Source organism: Arctopsyche grandis, chromosome 3, assembly GCF_051622035.1.
Source record: "Arctopsyche grandis isolate Sample6627 chromosome 3, ASM5162203v2, whole genome shotgun sequence".
Classification (NCBI taxonomy): domain Eukaryota; kingdom Metazoa; phylum Arthropoda; class Insecta; order Trichoptera; family Hydropsychidae; genus Arctopsyche; species Arctopsyche grandis.
The window spans coordinates 15,992,652-16,016,083 of NC_135357.1; the positions used below are offsets into that span (position 1 = coordinate 15,992,652).

At 27.4% G+C, this 23,432-nt stretch overlaps 1 protein-coding gene across 2 annotated transcripts in view; it reads left to right on the forward strand.

The window, feature by feature from the left end:
• Nucleotides 1–3,622: 3,622 nt before the first annotated feature.
• The window catches only part of LOC143909172 (trissin receptor-like), a 29,212-nt gene continuing 9,402 nt past the window's right edge, over nucleotides 3,623–23,432 (forward strand). Inside the window, exon 1 of one of the 2 annotated variants that reach the window (XM_077427073.1) lies at nucleotides 3,623–3,803. The gene's annotated coding sequence lies outside the window, so the exon portion shown is untranslated. The remainder of the gene's footprint in view (nucleotides 3,804–23,432) is intronic. The other variant, XM_077427074.1, reaches the window with a different exon arrangement.

The window sequence follows — 23,432 nt, forward strand, 5'->3', positions numbered from 1 at the left end:
TATATATATATTTCTTAGATCTGTTTAGTAGTTTATGATAGTGGTTGAGAGAATTTCCCGGAAACTTTACCCTATATAAAATAGGTCAAATTTTAAGGCCTTACCCACTTTCTATAGGAGAGGAAATAACAATAAAGAAAGTCGCGTGTGAAAATTATTACGGAGGAGAGCGCATTTACGAAGGAATCGTTTGCTGTAAAACCTCTTGGGAAATTCCTAAACAGACTATCGACACTGAGACACGACAAAGTAAATAAAGTCCGGAATTTGTATACTCTTTTCGACCAAGTAACTTTTTATTTCTATAAATATAAATATAAAGAAATTTAAGAAGTCGCATATTCTATAATATTACATTTTGACTGAAATTTTAACGATTTTAGTAAGATCCACTTTTTTTGCCAACGTATAAAATTATACCCGATGTATGCCCGATGAAATTTGATATACATATGTATGCCCTATGCAACTAATTGATACATGATTTAAAATTAAGTTACAATATGTATAATAATAATTAATTGGAATCGGGACCGAAACAGGAATCGGGAATTGGAATTGAAACAGGAATTGGGACTGAAACAGGAATTTGGGAATCGGAACTGAAAAAGAAATCAAGGATCTGAACTAGAAACAGGGATCAGGAATTAGAACTGAAACAGGAATCGGAACTGAAACAGGAATCAATAATTGGAAACGAAACAGGGATTGGCAATCGGTACCGAAATGTTGATTTTATACGACTCCAACTCCGACCCGACTCCGATTGTAATGCTCCGACTCTGACTCCACAGCCCTGATCATCATAATTAATTCAAATCTGTTCAAAATGTTTATTTTATTATTCATCTAAATATAACACGAAATAAAGGTTTTTTTCGAAACATGTCTCAAGTATTAAAATGAAAAAAATATATATAAGCCACATTAAATAGAATATTTACATATGATGTTCTTAGTCTATATTTTGGCTTAAAGCGTATTATTTATTTTGAGCTTACGTCATCTCCTCGTCAAAAGCTGTCGCTGGAAATTTTTGAATATACGAAAGTCTTTAAACCTTCCAACACATTGACTTAAGCAAAACACTATTTGGTTTTACCACCAAAGAGATGACTAACCCTCACAGACTTCCCAGCCTTTTTTTGAATTTATAGAGGAAATTTCTATTCATGTAGTATTTATTTGCTGACGAATAATGTTAGTGAAATATATTATAATATAAACATTCGTATTATCATACATATTGTCTGTCTTTGATTTCAATACATAGATTCGAAACGTTAATGTTTAAATTTTACTAAATATGATTAAATGAGCATCAAATTTCAAATCCCAAGAGTGTTGCGTTATTTATTTATGATCTCATTACTGACGTAAATTTTATAAACATCTGTCCAACGCCAATAATTGAAATCAAACATTCATTGATTAACAACGAATTAAACGAAAAATATGGTTACGGGAGTGATTTCAACGGAAATTGATATTTGATTATTACGAGTGTAATATGTACTAACAGTATTTTGTCCGTAGACATTCAACAAATGGTTTTTGGGAATATAATTCAAGTTTTTTTTTTATTGTTTTGCTACCTTTGATAAAGAATTTAATTTTTTCCTGAAAATGTGACGTCATACCAATAATTTTTTCCCAATTAATGCATTAAGATTTGTATGTGCCGAAGCCTTAATCAACCAGACAGAAATATGTTTTTCTCATAAACGATCTAATAATGTTAATTTTAAATATTATCAGGATAAATAATATATGAATGATTTGTTTGGAAGTGTTAAAGATAGATGGTCTAGTTATGTGAGATAATGGAGTTTATAAAGGACACTCAATTGTTCTGCAATTATTCACAAGTGAGGAAATGATCCAGAGTGTCTTTTCGTCCCACGTATAAAATTACACACTTTACACGTACATATGTATGTCCATATATACATACGTACTATAAATATGTACATAGTGACAAAAAAAATGCTTATTTTGAAATAAATTAATTAACCGGATATTTTTCTCTTAAAAGTAACATGTATGATGTGTGTATGATACGTGGATTCTCAGTACTCTTTTTTAAAATCGTTTGTAAATTGATATTTTTATGCAATACTTTATATTTCCAACTAACGTTAATATACATAAATAATACGTGAGTTTTTTTTGATTTATGAATGGAATGTCAGAAAAAAAATTTTTCCTCAATTTCTTAATCAACTTTTCTGTATATGTACATGTTATGTATGTACATATGTATTACTTAAAATGAAGAAATTTCAAAAACTTTCTATTCCGTATATTTTGTTTAAACTAAAATTTAAGTGTTAACTCATCAAATTTATTTTCTTTCGATTTAAAAAGTCAAAAGAACTATATAGTTCAAATTCATTCATTATGTACATCATTACCGTTTGTTTGGTTAGCTAAATTGCAATTGCTTGTTTTGCTTGGCTAAAAGACCAATTCCCCCTTTGTTTCATTGTCGATTTTAATAAGTTTTTCACGAGACCTTTAAAATTCCCTTCGTCTAGAAGATGGAAACAGAAATATACATTTATATTGTAATAATAAATATACAATGTAAAATTTTACACATTCACGAATCAAAAACAATAAAAAACATCATTTATTTTTCTTTTTTCTAAGTAAAAATATGTCATAAACGTCTTTTACACATTTAAGATTTGGTCGAGCTTAGTGACTTGATGCTTGATATTTTTAAATATAATAAATTAAAAAGCCATTGCAACAAATCACGTTTCCACCTTGCTTTTATTTTAATGTTTTTCAGTCAGAGGTTAATTGTAAAGCGATAACGAGCTTTCCGGTTATTTTTCTCGCTTTCTACCCAGATGGCTAACGTTAACAAGTTGAAACTATTTCACGGGAAAATTTAAACAGTTTCAAAACCTGAAATAAAATCAAAAACATAATAAATTCAGATTGGCTACCATTGGGTATTTACACAAGCTACATTATACACCACCCATTCACAAAGTCTTCGTATAAAACCTCCCGCATACGAGTTCATATGTACATATATTAGATTACATAACTGATATTCGCATCTTTGAACAAAAGGCTATAAAATACGAAAATTAATCTGTCGATTAAGCCTCCGTCACTGTCACAGTCAGTTTTACACTTTTGAAAGCTGCGTTAAGCGAGATATCAATCATGTTTGAGCTATCGCGTGTCTCCAACAGGATTTTGATACAATAAACACAACATCAACGAAATTATATGCATTCGATTCACAAAAGCGAAACTATTTCATTTTCCACAACAAAAGTGTGGAGCGATATCGTGATTCAAATGAAATTATAAATAAATATATATTTGTATTATAGACAAGTTCTAATAGGTATGTATGTACATATATGTTCGTTAATATATTACAAGAATATCTTCGTACAGATCAGTACCCACATCAAGTTTCATTTTGATGATGATTAATATCCGATATATCCCGGATTATTTCGAGAGATTTACGTCGTCGAGCGGCTAGTACGTTTTGTTGTCAAAAGCAATGGTTTGGATAGGATCGTAACACAAGACAAGAAACAGGGGTAATCTCTGAGCTTCGGTTTAGTGCAGTGGCGCGCGCTTGTTTTTCGCCTCAGCTTCAGTATGTGACGGACGTCGCGACGCGCAGCACTTGCGACGCCACTGTGCTCCACTTGGAACAGTGACAAATAGATTCAAAAACAACGTTGAAAATTTCATTTTAAAATCGTTCAAAAATCGGTGTTGTGACAATTGTACGTGGCATAAATTTCAAGAAAATTGATTGCATGGTAAGAATTTTTTAAGTCATATGTGTATGTACATATAATATAATAATATTTGGTAAATTTATAATTCAACTATATTATAATTAACAACAAAATTTTCAAACTTTTAATTAGTTTTCATAAGTAGTTCGTCTTTAATACATATTATGTATATATTATATATGCGTGTGTATATGTAACGTAGCATCAGTAATAGGTTCGATTGTATTTATGTATGTACATATCTATTATATTATATATTAAAATGAGTTGAACAACATTAATTGTACTACATAAGATATTTATTTCACATGGTGAAATATTTAGAATTTATTTAAAAATTAAATTTTCACGCATGCGCATATTTGCTATTGGATTTGAAATGAATGAATTCTGTCTACCATTCATATTCCGCATGTTCAATCACACTGGGTAAATGTAAGAACTCTTATGTATGTATATTTATATATGTAGATATAAACATTTCACTTATCGTTCTGAGTAAAGATGAAATAAGAGCGTCCGTTTTATTTCATAGCAAATTTCTGCAATGAAATATATTTTTTATTCTCATTTTTCTTTGAGTGGAACTTTCAAGCTGAAGAATTTTTCTTTGTTTTTCCAGGGCAAAATTTTTTAATACAAATTCTTTGTTGACCATTTCTTTTTGATTTATGTATTCTTTATATATAACTATCACTTTTATTATTTTCCTTCCCCAAATACTTTTTGAATTATTTTAAATTTATTTTGTTAATTATAAGCTACATCCGTATATACAATCGTTTACAACATAATTTTTAAACAATAGCTCAAAATTGAAAAGGTTTTTGGGTAAAAGCTTTATGAAAATGGAAATATTTACCCTCCAATTCGTCATAGGGGGGTTTTGTCTGTGGTATTACAGAATTTCAATAAAGATTACCGCTTCATTTACAAGATCGTATAATGGAAAATATAAAGTCCGTATATTTTTTTGATACCAGTAAATATGCTATTGATATTCTAAGAATATATCGAAAATAATTTATATGTCTACTAGCTGAACCCGGCAAGCGTTGAAATGCCACTGATTCCCGTTTTTCCCGTCGATCACATTTCCGTTTTTTTTTAGAGAAACCATCGCGGGCATGCACACAATAACGCATGCGTTTCAATCCCAATCATTCCTGTTATCTCGTTCCCGTTCTTGGGCTTTTTACAGAAATTATCTCGGGCATTAACACTCATGTATGTAAGTTTCATCGCAATCAGTTGAATGGTATAGGAACGCATACGACACAGACAGACAGACAAACAAACAAACATTGATTTTTATATATATATTTATATATATATTTATATATATATATATATATATATATATATATATATATATATATATATATATATATATATATATATATACATATATATATATATATATATATATATATATATATATATATATATATATATATATATATATATATATATATATATATATATATATATATAATATATATATATATATATATATATATATATATATATATATATATATATATATATATATACATATATATATATATATATATATATATATATATATATATATATATATATATATATATATATATATATAAAACACTGGTTGTTGAGAAAGAGATGTACAGTCATGGGCTAGATATACTCGGAATCTCGGAAACGCACTGGAAGAACAACGGCCATTATAAAACTTCAAATGGAAATACGATATATTTTTCTGGTAACCAAGATTCGTCACATAGCGGTGTCGCGGTGATCTTAGCATCTAAATTAACCAGTGCACTAATTGGCTACAACCCCATAAGCGACAGACTTATACACTTAAAACTCAACACGCATCCGTATAAACTCAACATCCTTCAAATATATGCTCCTACTGCAGATGCCGAAGATATTAAAATAAATGCGTTCTATGCTTCACTACTCGATACATTGTCAAATATCTCAAACAAAGAAATGACCATCATTCTTGGTGATTTTAATGCCAAAGTCGGTAATAATAGCAACATTGATAACATAGTAGGTAAATATGGATTGGGTATTCAAAATGAGAGAGGAGAGAAACTTATAAGTTTCTGCATTGAAAATAAAATGTCCATTATGAATACTTGGTTTCAACATCATCCTAGGCGATTGTACACTTGGATATCTCCTGGGGATCGTCACCGCAACCAAATCGATTATGTATTAATAAATTCTAGATGGAAATCATCGATACATAACGTCAAAACATATCCAGGTGCAGATTGCGGATCGGACCATAACTTACTTGTTGCTAAATTTCGACTGAAATTGAAAATGATTAAAAGACATCAAAATAAAGCAATTAAACTCACCAATGATGATGTAATTAATTTTGGCAATGTAATCAGAGAAAAAGATGCAGAATTCCAAATAAATCCTAATGTAGATGTAGAAGAGTCTTGGAAAATTTTTAAAGATCTCATAATTCGGTATGCCAGAAAACATCAAACACCGCAAAATGAACATCGTAAGTCTTTTATCTCTGATTCAACTTGGGTTAAGATAAAAGAACGTAAAAGACTTAAACAAACTGGCATAACATCGACAGAATATCTTGAAAGGTATGCAATATTACATAAAGATATTCAAAGGAGTTGTAGGCGGGATAAAGCTAAATATATAAATGACATATGTGAGGAGATAGAAAAACACGCATTAAAGAATCAGGCAAGGGATATTTTTCACAAAGTAAAAATCGTCACTCAAAAATTTTCACCCAAAACTTGGACAATAGATGATCAATTTGGAAACACGCTTACAGATATTGATGTGATACTCAACCGATGGAAAGAATACTGTTCGGAATTGTACAGTGGTAGTTCGTCGACCTCAATTGTTTCCCTAATTGATGATGTCAGGGAGCCTGACATCTTGACATCTGAAGTTGTAAATGCCATAAAGAAACTGAAATGTAAAAAGTCTCCTGGCAGCGATGGTATACAAGCTGAACTTCTGAAAGAGCTTGGTGAAACTGCGATAAAGGCGCTATGTAATATGTGCAACAAGATCTGGGTAAACGGAGTATGGCCGAAAGATTGGGTCAATTCAATATTCATTCCCTTACACAAGAAAGGATCTACAAAAAAATGCGAGAATTACAGGACCTTAGCCTTAATATCGCACTCTAGTAAAGTATTGCTGTATATAATTAAAGATCGTTTGAGCAGTTACCTTGGATGGCAAATACCGAACGAACAAGCAGGGTTTGTAAAAGGCAAAGGGACGAGGGAACAAATACTGAATATACGTCAACTCATTGAAAAATGTCGGGAGTTTCAAACTCCAGCCGTTCTTTGTTTTATAGACTATAAAAAAGCTTTTGACTTTGTGAACTGGGACTATCTGTGGAAAGTTCTACTGGACATGGGAGTCCCCATGCATCTTGTAAAAATAATACATAACTTGTATAATGATAACAATGCAGTAGTTCGAATCAATTCGCTAAACTCGACAAATTTTCGAGTACAACGTGGAGTAAGGCAAGGGTGTATATTATCTCCAGACCTATTTAATATATATGGAGAATATATAATGCGTAGAGCACTGGATGGTTGGAAGGGTGGAGTTTCCATTGGTGGAAAAAAACTATCCAATCTTCGGTATGCGGATGACACAACGCTCATAGCTAATAATCATGAAGAAATGGCCGAACTGATCCGTCGTGTTGAGACAGAGAGTAATGTGCTTGGCCTCCAGATAAACCGCCCCAAAACAAAAATTATGATAATTGACCGTCACCAACAGCTGCAAAACAACAACTCAGCTTTACACGGTATAGATGTGGTTGATAATTTTGTCTATCTGGGGTCACTCATATCTAACAACGGCGGCAGCGAATTGGAAATACGGCGCCGGATTACATTAGCAAAATCGGCAATGTCACAACTAACGAAGATTTGGAAGAATAGAGCCATTACAACTGCTGTCAAAATCCGTCTCGTGAAGAGTCTCGTTTTTTCTGTCTGCCTTTATGGTGTCGAGACGTGGACCATGAAGGCGGCGGATAGACGGAGAATCGATGCCTTCGAGATGTGGTCCTGGAGACGGCTACTGCGCGTGCCTTGGACCGACAAACGCACGAATGTGTCTATTCTTGAAGAATTGAAAATCAAGGATAGATTGTCAACAATATGCCTGAAACGTATATTGCAGTTCTTCGGCCACATTGCACGAAGAGGTGAGGAGAGCCTGGAGCGGTTGGTTGTGGTTGGTAGCGTCGAAGGCAGAAGAGCCAGAGGCAGATCCCCCGCACGCTGGACTGACCAAGTATCTGCAGCGACGGGCGCTTCCACGGTAGCAAGTCTTCGCCTGGCTGAATTTAGAACTGAATGGAGGCAGCTGGTTGACCGCACATCATAGTCACGATCCTCAGTGATGAGGGAACCGACAGCAATATATATATATATATGTATGTTTATATATATATATATATATATATATATATATATATATATATATATATATATATATATTTATATATATATATATATATATATATATATATATATATATATATATATATATATATATATATATATATATATATATATATATATATATATATATATATATATATATATATATATATATATATATATATATATATATATATATATATATATATATATATATATATATATATATATATATATATATATATATATATATACACATATATATACACATATATATACATATATATATATATATATAATATATATATATATATATATATATATATATATATATATATACACATATATTTACATATTTACATCTATGTAAATATTTTGTTCTTTATTCTTGTACATTTTATAAGTTTTATTTATAGGAGATATTTACTTTTGAATAAAAAAAAATTATTTATGAATGAATATACAAAAAATATTTACCTGATATGTATAACTATATGTACATAAGTAAAAAATAAATATGTTTTTACATATAGATGATCCAAAATGTTTGTCGACCAATAAACAGACGGTTAAATAAATAAAATTTTACTCAAAGATCCGTATTTGGTGGTAAAAAATTAATTAAAACCTTTAATTTTATTAAAAGCCCGAAGCGCACGCGTCATTGCTCATCTTCAGTGAATTTTTCAGTTAAATTAAAATTTCAATCTGATTGTGATTTTCGTTACTTTAGAAACCTTCACGTTTCCACTTGATTGATTTTTTTCGTGCCGAAATTTGTCAGAGATAGTCAGTATGAGATACACCAAACCAGCTTAAAATTTACCACCACAAATATTCTCTTGTGATACACGTATTTACATGTAGATATGTATATGTATTTTGTCAAAAGTCTAGTATTTTTTTACAGTTATTTTTGATGAAGCTCTAAGCTTGATTAAAAAACAAACCGTATTAATATATGTATACATATATATATATATATATATATATATATATATATATATATATATATATATATATATATATATATATATATATATATATATATATATATATATATATATATATATATATATATATATATATGTATACATATATTAATACGGTTTGTTTTTTAATCAAGCTTAGAGCTTCATCAAAAATAACTGTAAAAAAATACTAGACTTTTGACATATATATTTTTAATATATATATATATATATATATATATATATATATATATATATATATATATATATATATATATATATATATATATATATATATATATATATATATATATATATATATATATATATATATATATATATATATATATATATATATATATATATATATATATATATATATATATATATATATATATATATATATATATATATATATATATATATATGTTCAGGACAGATTGACAGCTTTGTCTATGTTGTAATTGAAAAAGAATTATAATAAAACAGTGAAAAATTTAACGAAAAGGTGATAGACCTTTTTTCAAGAAAAAAAGACAGAAGAATCAATTTTATAATGAAATAAAATACATATAATGTTTAATTTTGATCATTTTGATGTTAATAGTAAAATATAATCCAAATAAACTTTTTTATTTTATTTTTAATCAACCGCAGCACCCCCAGATATCTTATCCACGAGCCGCCACTGTATTTACATGTATGTAAATATTTTGTTCTTTATTCTTGTACATTTTATAAGTTTTATTTATAGGAGATATTTACTGTTGTATAAAACAAAAATATTTATGAATGAATATAGAAAAAATATTTAGCTAAAATATTGTTACTACGTACATAGAAAAAGTAATAAATATGTTTTCACATATGGTAATAAAAAATTGTAATATAAAATAATTTCTGGCTTCAGAGTTGTTTAAACGACTGCTTTATAGCAATGCCATAAGAAATATGCATGAACATATAAATATATGTATATGTATGTACAATTGTAGATACTAAATATATACATATATTTCACTGCAGATCGATTTGTTCTGGATTTAAAATAAACCCCTTTTTATGTTCACCTTTCAGAAAGCGACATTATAATGGTTTCTGAGCAACCTTAAAGGTCTAAGAGTACATGAATAATACTTGACATTTGGGTTGAACGCTAAAATTTTATTTTTTCCGATTTTATTTACGTTTAATTCTTTTATGCGTTAAAACTATTATTGAATTTGGATTTGCATTTTTATGATTTATAAAATTCTAGACAAATACACTGAGAAACATCTTTTAAAATAATTTTACAAAATTTGAACGCAACTTTTGATTCCAAATTAATCAACACTCAATATAAGCTGAAAAAATAACCAGAAATAAAAGAAGTAGAAAATATTAAAAACATTCTCACAGAATAAATAGTAAATTATTTAGCTTGGGGACGTGGGAGCCCTCATAGTTCCAGTCTCTGGTGGTTCTACATTTTCGTGAAAAACGTTCAACCTTACGAGTTCAAAGGATCGTAAACCTGAAATAAGTGACACACATTTTCTAGCAAAAGAACGCTAGAAATATTTGCAAAGCCCCAAAATGAAACTTTTTCCAATGTGAGATGGGGCTTTTGATGCCATTTAATACATAAAGAATGCTTTTGTTTTTCACCCAAATGAGTCTTTTTGCGATTTAATGTCCCCAAATGAAATATAAATTAAACCAATATCTCGCTTTAGGAACTATTTTAACGGAATATCGATATAGTGAAAATGAAAAAAAACTTGAAATTCACATTATGGAAAAAATCACATGTGTACTTAATAATCAAAATAATTGTAAACCAATAACAGAAATTCAATATTAAAGAAAAATTGTATTCTACGAAAAATTTGAGGAAACAAGTCAAATAATAAAAAATGAATTGCCTTTGTCAAAAATATTTGTAAAACTGATCACAGTGGAAAATAAACTTTAACTCAAACCACTTACGTCATTTGTAGAAATATCGTAATTATGAAAAGTAAGACTTGAGCACTATGCAATATGAAATTTTTAAAATTTCACGAAGAATAATTTTTTAAACAAATATTTATTTAGAAGAATTGGATTAAGATCCACTCAAAAAGTAATTTCAGAGACAGTACAAATATTACTCAAGATACATATATTTATCACTGAAATTGACAACGTATTTGATTTTGTTATTTATTATATGGAAAAAATCTATATACGGAATTCAGATTAATAGACGACTTTTCAAGAACAATATCTATTCGGTATAAATACAAATGTATGAAAAAAAATACATATTGTAACTTAATTCGAATTCCGAAAGGACATTAACAACATTGAAATGATTATAAAATCGTAGATTTTTTCTAGCCGATGATCATTAAAAGTATATCGTTCTTTTTAATGTTGCAAATAAAACGTACAAATTTGCTAACGAAAATATTGACTATTAGAATTGCACCATACGCGACTGGCTTACTTACAGTCGGGTAGTCCCGGATGTTGAAATTTATACTTCAGAAACAAACATAACCTCGAGATAAATTTACGTAATCAATTTTTGAGATAAAACAAACTGACTAGTGAACGTTTTTTTAGTATTATTCGTTGCTTGGTGTGAATAAAAGAGTGAACAAAAATTAACGATCCCATCGCGTTAACCGTTAACGTGTACATACATATATAAATATATGTGTGTGTATGTATGTAGATACTATATATATATATATATATATATATATATATATATATATATATATATATATATATATATATATATATATATATATATATATATATATATATATATGTATGTATGTGAGCGATGAAAGATTAAAGATTTAACAAAAAAATATTTTGATAAGTAATTATACATACATAGATGAACATTCATAGTAGATAAATATAGTACTTCAATAAAAAAGTACAAAGAAATTTCTTCTTATATTCTTGTTTATAAAAAAAATGCAAAATTTTTTATGAAATCATAAACTAAAACAGAACAAAAAAATAGGTGAAATTTTAATGTGTATCGTCTAAAAAAAAAGTACTGTTAAAGTGTTGTTGCATAGGGGTGGTTCAGGATTCAAATTAAAGGCCAAAGTCGCTTCACAGCATTTCTTCAACGATTCGGGAGGTTCACACGTAACCACCGCTTACTCAAGAATAATTTGATATGTCGTGTGTAAAGGCGCAAAGACAAGTTGCCAAGCCCTTATAAAGGACAAGTTGCCAAGCCATATATATATATATATATATATATATATATATATATATATATATATATATATATATATATATATATATATATATATATATATATATATATATATATATATATATATATATATATATATATATATATATATATATATATATTAATTTTTTAAAGTTTTTTTCAAAAATGAAACAAAAGGAACTTTTTTGTTATCTAAATTTATTTATATCTATATTACGTAATATAAAAAAGTACAAAAACAAATACAAATAAAAATACAAAATATTTTTTATTTAGATTTATTATACGATATACAATCGAGCGCGGTGATGTAGTGATAAGCTTAAAAGTAGTAATTTTGTCAATTATTGTAATAAGTAATTTTTCTGGAATTTTGAAACGAAATTGACGGGTTTTTTTGGATTATTATCTGGTTTTGGCGGAGGGAAATACCGGAGCGCACATGCCGCACCACTACATCATGCACGACTTTATTATACCTATACTTTTACATTGTTGAAAAAAATAACTAAAATTTTTTTTATATTACTTATGTTTTGGGAACTTTGTAACCACCGTATATGAAAAAAGCGTAGATACGTCCTCCTACGTCGAACGCCGAAGCGAAACTAATGACCACTTCATGTATATACACTAATACTGTCACCCAGGTCGCTCGTTTCTTGAACAGACTCTACATAGGTTTACCCGCACTCGCCCCATTCTGTGAAAGCCCCAGCGTTTCCATTGTTCGGACACTTACTGAGCCCCGTTAGCCTAATCCGGGGTTTCTATTACACACCTATGAATGTACTTAGACAGTGGATTCTCTCTCCCATGATCCCACGTTGCAAGACATGATATGTACATACATACAAATATATCTAAGTAAATCGCTATCTATTACTTACATATTGTACATACATATCTAATATATCAAAATGATAAAAAACAATGGATTATCCGAATGAAAATAAAAGTTTTTACGGGGAAAATGACGTTATTTTTATGACATATCCAATTTTATGAGTAACTGGTGGAGCTATAAAGGGTATGTGAATTAATTAGGTTCTATAACCTTCTTTAATACATATTTAATTAGTTACATATATATATAATTTATTAGTAGATAATTTTTATAGCTTGAGTATGAAATTATTGTAGCTATTATACATACGTATAATTGATTATTGAGTAGGACTTCTTGCTATATTTTTTTCTCATATTTATATATGTATATGATATGTACATATAAACGATTTGAGGAAATCTTGAAGGTCAAAATAATATCATTAAAGGTTTGTCTTTGTCGAATGAATTATATATATATGATACATACGTGCGGCTATTAATTTTTTTCTAAATGTATGATTCAACCAATAATATTTATTGTATTTGGCTCGAAGTGAATAAAAATATATTAAAAGTCTTGGAAATGTATTTTTTTTAAATAATATATATATGTATATATATATATATATATATATATATATATATATATATATATATATATATATATATATATATATATATATATATATATATGTATATATATATATATAAATCGTGGGCGGACAACATTGAAGAGCTTTTTCCGGGGATGAAAGGTGTTAAGCCGAAAATGGATACAGATTTTGGAATTCCAAATGAACACGATTAAAAAGAGAAAAGGAAATCTTCTATATATATATATATATATATATATATATATATATATATATATATATATATATATATATATATATATATATATATATATATATATATATATATATATATATATATATATATATATATATATATATATATATATATATATATATATATATATATATATATATATATATATATATATATATATATATATATATATATATATATATATATATATATATATATATATATATATATATATATATATATATATATATATATATATATATATATATATATATATATATATATATAATAAAAATGAATGTCTGTTTGTCTATCTATCTCGTATAGGCTCCTAAACCACTCAACCGATTACGATGGAACTTTCAGGATTTGTTGTATGAATGTCCGCAAAGCTTACTGTGAAAAAAAAATGCCCAAAAATGGAAACGGATACCGGAAAAACGGAAATGAGTGGCATTGCAACGCAATAATTTCGTTTAATTGCGTTGTTAGGGTATAATAAACAAACAATTGAATAATTTCAAATGTGTTCGCTGCCTGCGTTTTTCCGACAAATGGGAACGGGAACGAGAACGAGAACTGGAACGAGAATGGGAACGGGAACGGGAATTGCATGCGTTATTGTGGCATTGCAACGTATGCCGGGGTCAGCTAGTACATATGTATATTTTAAAATGTGATGCTGTATTTATGATGAAAATATATACATATTTTACCTTTTTTCATATATATGTACATACATAGATACATAGCGGTACACTCATTATTGACGGTATTTTAACATGAGAATTTCGCTGTGCCAAAATGTAACTTTCGTTCTTAATTTTAGCTGCCTGGATACATAGTAAGTCGCAATAGCTGAACTATAAAATTTGAAGCTAACGTAACGTGCGCTTTGCAATTTTCCAAGGCATCGATTAAGGCCAACGACTTAACAATTTCCCTTTATATTACATGTATTATAGATACGAGGACTTAAGTAAACGCATACGTTATTCATGACCGAATTTTACAGACAGGGCTATCTCCTCTTCTATTATTTTTGCAGATTCACTAATGGCATTCATCGTTTGTACAAAAGATTGATATCGAGGAGAACAGCAAAGAAAATATTTTTTCAATATATGTATCTACAATATTGATATGGTATATTTTAATGGCGTGCAGAATATGTGTGAAAAATATCGTTGGTATTATACATACATACATATGTGATTTTGAGGTTGTTCATCAACGAATACACGGATACTATGTAGAGCAAAAAACAATTGTGTCGATTTATGTTTTGTATTATGAGAAAATGTGGATTAAAGAAATAGAAGAATTGTTGGGCAGACAAAAGAGCAGTCACGCAATGAGGTAAAATTAAAATGAGGCAAACGATAAGGTGAACATTAAAATTTTCCAAATTATTAAAAGTCCTTCCATTTTAAGTTTTCTATGTATGTATAAAATTGCATTTAGTAGATCTATGAATGAAAATTCATCCCAATTAATATTTTTTAAACAATACGTGAAGGCTGTGGGGGTCGAAGTCGTAGCATTTCAAGCGGAGTCGTAAAAAATTAACCGACTCCGATTTCTTTTTATCATTTTCTTTAATGTTCGTATTACGGTATGTGTCAACTATGTATAGTCTCCAATTTTACTGAAGTAAATCCAATAATAAATTGAAAATTAATAACTTCTTTATAAAAACCATGAATTTTAATGATAATACAAATAAAACCATTTACTCACACGTATTTTGATATGTAATGGCGAAAAACCGTCTGTTTTCTCCGTCTCATACTTTTTACTTTATCTATGTACGTAGTAACAATAGATGAAGTTTTTGTTAAATTGATTTGTTTTTTTTATAAAATCTATACACACACACACTATAAATGTACTTACTTTTAATTTATACTTATATTATTACCAATAATTTAATAAATGGGTTACGTGTCAATTTTTAGTGATATTTTTAATTCCTTTTATTTTTTTATGTTGAAAATCGTTACTATTTTTTTTCATTACTATCAATTTTATACGTTGGCAAGAAAAGTCGATTTTACTAAAATCATTCAGGTTGGGGTGGGAGTCGGAGTCTGTAAATTTTATCCGACTCCATAGTCTTACAATATATTGAAAAATGGTCCATTTTCCTTAAAACATAATGTATTCATCAGAAATCGCTCTGTGTGTTATATAATTCATATGATGACAAGCCAAAATTTGGACGATTGGGTGATCAATCACTGTCAATTTATTTTGAGGTGAATTTTGAACATCGAGTCCAAAATTTAAATCTAATCGGCTTAAAAGAACAATTAAGTGAAATGTATTGCAACGAGTAACGTTTGAATGTAAATTAATCACTTTTGTCAATTTTTTCTTATTTATTCGAATGATTAATGAAATTAGAAACTGGCTCCATTCAAAGTTATATTATTGAACGCGTATCACAGTAATGGCCATTCATATGAACTGTGCGTTAGTTAGAACCCAATTTAGATAATTAATCTAAACTTTGAACACTTGCAAATGATTGAGTTAATCGTCTCACATAGTGTGTACGGCTAATTTGCAGTTTTAGAGAGCATAGGGTTAAACTTAAACCATGGGAAGTTTTTGCCTCTTAAACTGTAGTAAGTACTTGTACATACAAAGATTAATTTAATACTTTGATGGTGTTAAATTACTTATATAAATAAAAAGCTTTTAAATAATAAAGAAAATTTAGTTTGAAGGCTGCGCGCGTAGGGGAGTGGTATTTGAACTAAAATTTATGTGCCATATACTATACTGAATACTAAAAAGAAAATGCGAAATGGCAAACGTGGGAATTGTAAATCACTGGTTACATGTAAACGAAATATTCTCTGACATGGTTAGTTGTACAATAAAAATTATATACATATTTTGAACATTTTTAAAAAATAACAGATGAACCGTATAAATTACATGTAGCGCGTTTACGATGCACGAAATGCGATCAAAGACGGTCTTTGAAGAAAATTTATCATCTGTAATAAAATAACTGAAAATTTAGTTTTAACAGAGAAAACGTTGAATTATTTTAAGAAATACTATATAAGTAAACTTTCCTACGTAAATCTACATATAATTTCAGTGAGATTAGACTAGAGGGGGAGTATAGTTTCAGACAATGTTTCAATTGTTTGGGTTAAGCCATTTAAAACTAATTCAATCAATCATGCTTAAAGATATTTTCACTTTCATAATAATTTACAGTCTTATGTGAATGTATGTATTATACGTAGATGTTGAAAAGTAGTGTTGGCATTTGAGAAAATATTCAGAATGCAAATAATAAGCGTAAACCATTAATAAAATATTCCATAAAATAAATTTCATATCTCGGATCGTTATACTTGTGACAGAATCTCATTTGTGTGATTTTGCACATTGCATGGGTGTTTATTTGAATGGACGCACTCGTATGAAATTTAACATGCGATGAAACACACATCATTGCGAAAATTAGCATTTTTATTGATATCAGGGGGGTTTTGGAGGCAGTTAATTCGACTGTGATAATAAACAAAGTCAACAATAAAAATAGAACACGATAATAATAATATCATCTCTGGCCATACTTCCATAGTACATTTTCAATATTTTATATTATTTATGAAACAATTTTCCGTGTTATTTGCTAAACATATCAGAAAAATTATTCGCTTAACATATATAGAAATATTCGGATGTGACCAACCCATGACTTTATCTATGAATTTGAGGAATATAAGAATCTAACAAAGCAAAATTCGTTTTTGAACCGTACAGACCCATTCACACATACCGGCAGCATTATGAAATACTAATAGCTATAACAGCATTTTTGATACAAATTGAGCGCAAATGTATGGAAACTCACACAAGACAAAAGTTCTACTTCAGTTTCTTGGATTTTGTTCAATTTTTTATTACTTAAAAATCACTAGTATTATACACAATAAATATCAATAAGATTAAAATAATTTAAAAGGTCAAAATAAAATAATTAAATATTGTTTTAAAAATAAATACTACTTCCGGTTAAGTTAGTACATAAAGAATACAAATATAAAGTTTCAGATTGATACGTTCAGGGGTGCGGACAGAATAGTGGCCACAACATTTTTGACCTGACCAATTTTATATTTAATTTGGTTGTAAGCTTAAATTGATAGATATGAAATTTCATTTCAATAAACCAAAATATTTCTGAGAAAAAAATAAAAAGACCACGATTCTCTAGAGTAAAAGTACTACTTCTGGTTCAAATAAAAATGTTCAAAAAATATTAAGGTATAAAATTTATAATTTCTATTATACGTAAAAAACATTTTAGTCCGATTAAGTTAGCGGTTTGGGAGATAATTGAATTCAAAAACTTATACGGGGACACCTATACGGGGAAGTACCATTTCCGGTCAACTTAAAAATTTGAAAAAAGTTTAGGTCATATTGATAAAAATTTCAATAACCGATACTAAATTTCAGTTCGATAAGACTAACTGTGTTCAAAAAATCCCCAAAATACACACACCAAACACACCGACACACACACAAACATTTTTTCTAGATCATGAAAACGCGATCGGTGATCGATTGTGAGTTCGAATCAGTCAAAATCTCGAGTTCGAATTTTCGCATGATCGCAAAACTTCATCTATTGTTACTACGTAGTACGTACATAGATAAAGTAAAAATATTTATTGATTAAAAAAATCCATATTTATAATCGAGTCATTTACTCATGCTCATAAAATATTTCAATCGTCAACAGTTCAATGCCACTATTTTGTCAGATAAAAAAAAATATGAAAAAAATTACATTGAAAATACGATTTTCAATATGATTTTTTACAATGTTGTAAAACACAATTTTATCAAGTCGTTTAATTTAAAATAAAAATAACATCTGTCCATATTTAACGATCGTCTGCATCCGCAGTTTATATTGTATGTAATCAATATGAAATCGGGCGCTAAAAATGTTTTAAATTAATAACTTTGTGGTGTCCATTATTTAAACAGATATAAACCTATATATGTACATATGTATTTATGTTCATAATATATGCAAGGTTTTCCGAAACTATTGTTGTTTTTTTTTTTTTAGTTCGTGTAAATTGTGGTTTTCAATGCGAAACATACATACATTTCGTATTATAAATATATTAGGATAATGCCAAAAAAGGTACATTTCTCTATTATACATTATTATTGAGAATATTATTGGGATGTGAGTCGGGTCAAATTATAAAATTATGAAACGATAAAACGTTGCTTAGTTGCAAATACCGTTTGAAGTTGTTAAATTTTCCTCAGTTGCAGTAAAACAAATTTACTCGAGCACAATTCACACGGAAGGGGCAAGAAATAAACTTGGTATATGCATAAAAAATTAAAAGTACTAATAAAAATGCTAAATTCATTATAATTGTAGCAAATTTTACTGGATTGACTATTAATACTATCAATTAGTCCGTAACAAAAAGGACTTCGGTGTTAAATTTTTCAAAATAAGAAAATGTAATCAAAAACTTGAAATAGGAATAATATGTATTGGGTCTGCTTTAATTACATACATATGTACATATGTGTAGATATACACACATATGTCTATAAACGATGCTTAATACTAAAAATGTCTGGTATAAATATATTATTAAAATAGTTAAAAGGGTTTTGGAATGAGAAGGATCGTAGGATTGTCGACACATGTCTGAAACTAATGTTAGAAGTTTTGTATATGAAAGCATATGTACATATATATGTACATACATATGTATGTATGTAATACATAATTTAAAAAAAAAAATACGCACTTGAAATAGATTTTATTTCTAAAAATATTCAATAAAATTTAGAATACATAATTTCAAGAGTTCTATTATTCCTTATAGTTCAACACACAAAGCACAAATTTAAGGCGATTTTAAATTATTTAATTGAAGATAGAATTCGAATTTGTACCAGAAATAATCTGAGAAGCGCGTGATGGTCCGTACGCACCAAACCAACGACGATTTTGGGCCAACTTTCAAAACCAGTTGCGTACAATATATCGAAATAAAAATTAAATTAAAAAATTGAAATTAAATATCAAAATTAAGCTAAAGAGCGAGATTGAGCTAAAATTAGATCATCGTTGATGTTTTGAATTACAACAATGTTTTGAATTACGACGATACGCATTACAACCAGAGAAACATTATAATTTCTCTGATTACGAGCGAAAAAACCTTGTTGTTATTTCTTATTAAAAGTCGTCGCGATATACTACTGTGTTTCCGCCGTTGATGAAACATTTAACAAAAAAAATGTCGGTGATTTGTCGAAGGGTTTTTTTTTCTTTCGTCGAAATAAAATTAATAATCACATATTATCCAATACATTTTACCTCTGAGATGGATTTAATTATTTGATTAATTTCGACGAGAGAAACAATTGAAGACATTATCCGATAAAATTTACCTCTGAAATGATTTAATTAATTGATTTATTTCGACGAGAGAAACAATTGAAGACAAAAAAAATTTCGATTGATATACCGACAACCCACCGAATTGCGACCATCGCTCGGTCACCCATACTAATACATGAGATATTCTCAGTAACTGCGCATTACGGGGAAGTAAAAATAATAATTCTTTGATTTTTTTTTTCGATCTTAGTGCATATCTTCGTAAGTCAAAACATCTTCGACAAACAAAAGTCGAGGATTACCTGTATGTGATTGTTGATGATCTAATTTCATGTCAATCTCGAAAATTTATTTAAACTGGGCATGTTCTGTTTTAACTTTCAATGTTTTATTTTAATTTTAATATATTGACTATAATTTTATTTTGATATTTGAAGTTAATATTAATATAATAATAATAGTTTTAATTTTGATATTTAATTTTAATTTTTAAATTTAATTTTTATTTCGATATTTTGTACGCTACTGGTTTTATCCTACTGGTTAAAACGTTGGCCCAAAATCGTCGTTGGTTTGGTCCGTACGCAGCATAAGGCAAACGTATACATGTAATATTTTATTACCCGGAAAATTCCCCGTTAACTGTAATTGCTTTCGATCGTAGCATCCAACATAGTGGAAAATCAAATATAAATTTACGCTTCGGCAATGAAAATTTATTAATATTTGGAAAAGTATTGGTATATGTATGCAAACATATGTACATGTACATATAGGTAAAATTTTTAAAATAAATACTTTGTGTATCACGGAATGTATGTTGTTTTCATTTTGTAATATGTATGTTGGTTTTATCTTTATTTATATATGTATGCTATTTATTATTTTTATATATAATATATGAGTAATTTATCTTTATTTCTGTGTTTATGTTTATATGCATGTATATGGATGTTTATATTTGTAAATGTATGTATGTATGTATATATATATATATATATATATATATATATATATATATTATATATATATATATATATATATATATATATATATATATATATATATATATATATATATATATATATATATATATATATATATATATATATATATATATATATATATATATATATATATATATATATATATATATATATATATATATATATATATATATATATATATATATATATATATATATATATATATATATATATATATATATATATATATATATATATATATATATATATATATATATATATATATATATATATATATATATATATATATATATATATATATATATATATATATATATATATATATATATATATATATATATATATATATATATATATATATATATATATATATATATATATATATATATATATATATATATATATATATATATATATATATATATATATATATATATATATATATATATATATATATATATATATATATATATATATATATATATATATATATATATATATATATATATATATATATATATATATATATATATATATATATATATATATATATATATATATATATATATATATATATATATATATATATATATATATATATATATATATATATATATATATATATATATATATATATATATATATATATATATATATATATATATATATATATATATATATATATATATATATATATATATATATATATATATATATATATATATATATATATATATATATATATATATATATATATATATATATATATATATATATATATATATATATATATATATATATATATATATATATATATATATATATATATATATATACAGCAGTCACATAAAACGGAACGCTTAAGCGAAACATGTTTTTGCGTGAAATTTCGGTAATCTTATATAAAACGAAAACCGAAAGTCATTTAAATGATAGGTTATACCATATTGCATTTGTGTAACACTAAAGGTGAAAAAAAAGGTGATAAAAATGAGTTGGGGAGAAATTTAATGCAGGGCAGATTTTACGACCGTGCGTTGACTTCACGGTTAAATGAAAATAACACTATACATATACATTTTTAATTTTATTACAGTCACATATTATTATTTACAACTTATAAAAAAGAAATTAATATTTTGTAGCGGCTCCTTTCGATTTTATAACTTCTTTTATTCGGTTTGGCATAGAATCTACTAAAGTTTTTAAATTTTCGATTGGGAAGTCTTCGTACCATATCTTTTCTATTATTTCTTTTAACGATTTAAGAGTAGTAACATTGTTCTTCCTTAACCTGTACTTGATACACATCCATAAATTTTCGATTGGATTTAAATCGGGACTATTGCCAGGCCATGGTAGTGTCTTTACACCCATTTCTTGTAAATAGTCCCGAACCTAAAAAAAAGTAAAAAAAAAAATTTAAGTTTAAGTTTTTTGATTGAAATTTTATAATTTATATTCAATGCTATCAAATAAAATGAATACTCACCAATTTAGCTCGATGACAAGGGGCAGAGTCATCTTGAAAAATCATATCATCGGAATATGAAAGGTGGTTTTCCATCGATGGGACAAAGCTTTCTTCTAAAAATTTTTTATATTTTTTTCCATCGATGGCACCTTGTAGAAACTCCAATTGTCCAATGCTATGGTACGAAAAGCATCCCCAGACCATTTGACTTGGAGGATGCTTAACAGTTTTAAGGGTATAATTTTCCTTCGGACATACGGAAAACCATCAGGACTATAGAGGTTAAACTTTGATTCGTCGGAAAATATCACTCGTTGCCAATCTGATGGACTACAATTTTCATGTGCTTTCGCCCATTCCAATCGATTGTTTTTCATTCTCTTGGTTAGTAGTGGTTTTTTTGCAGCTTTCCGACCGTAGAGT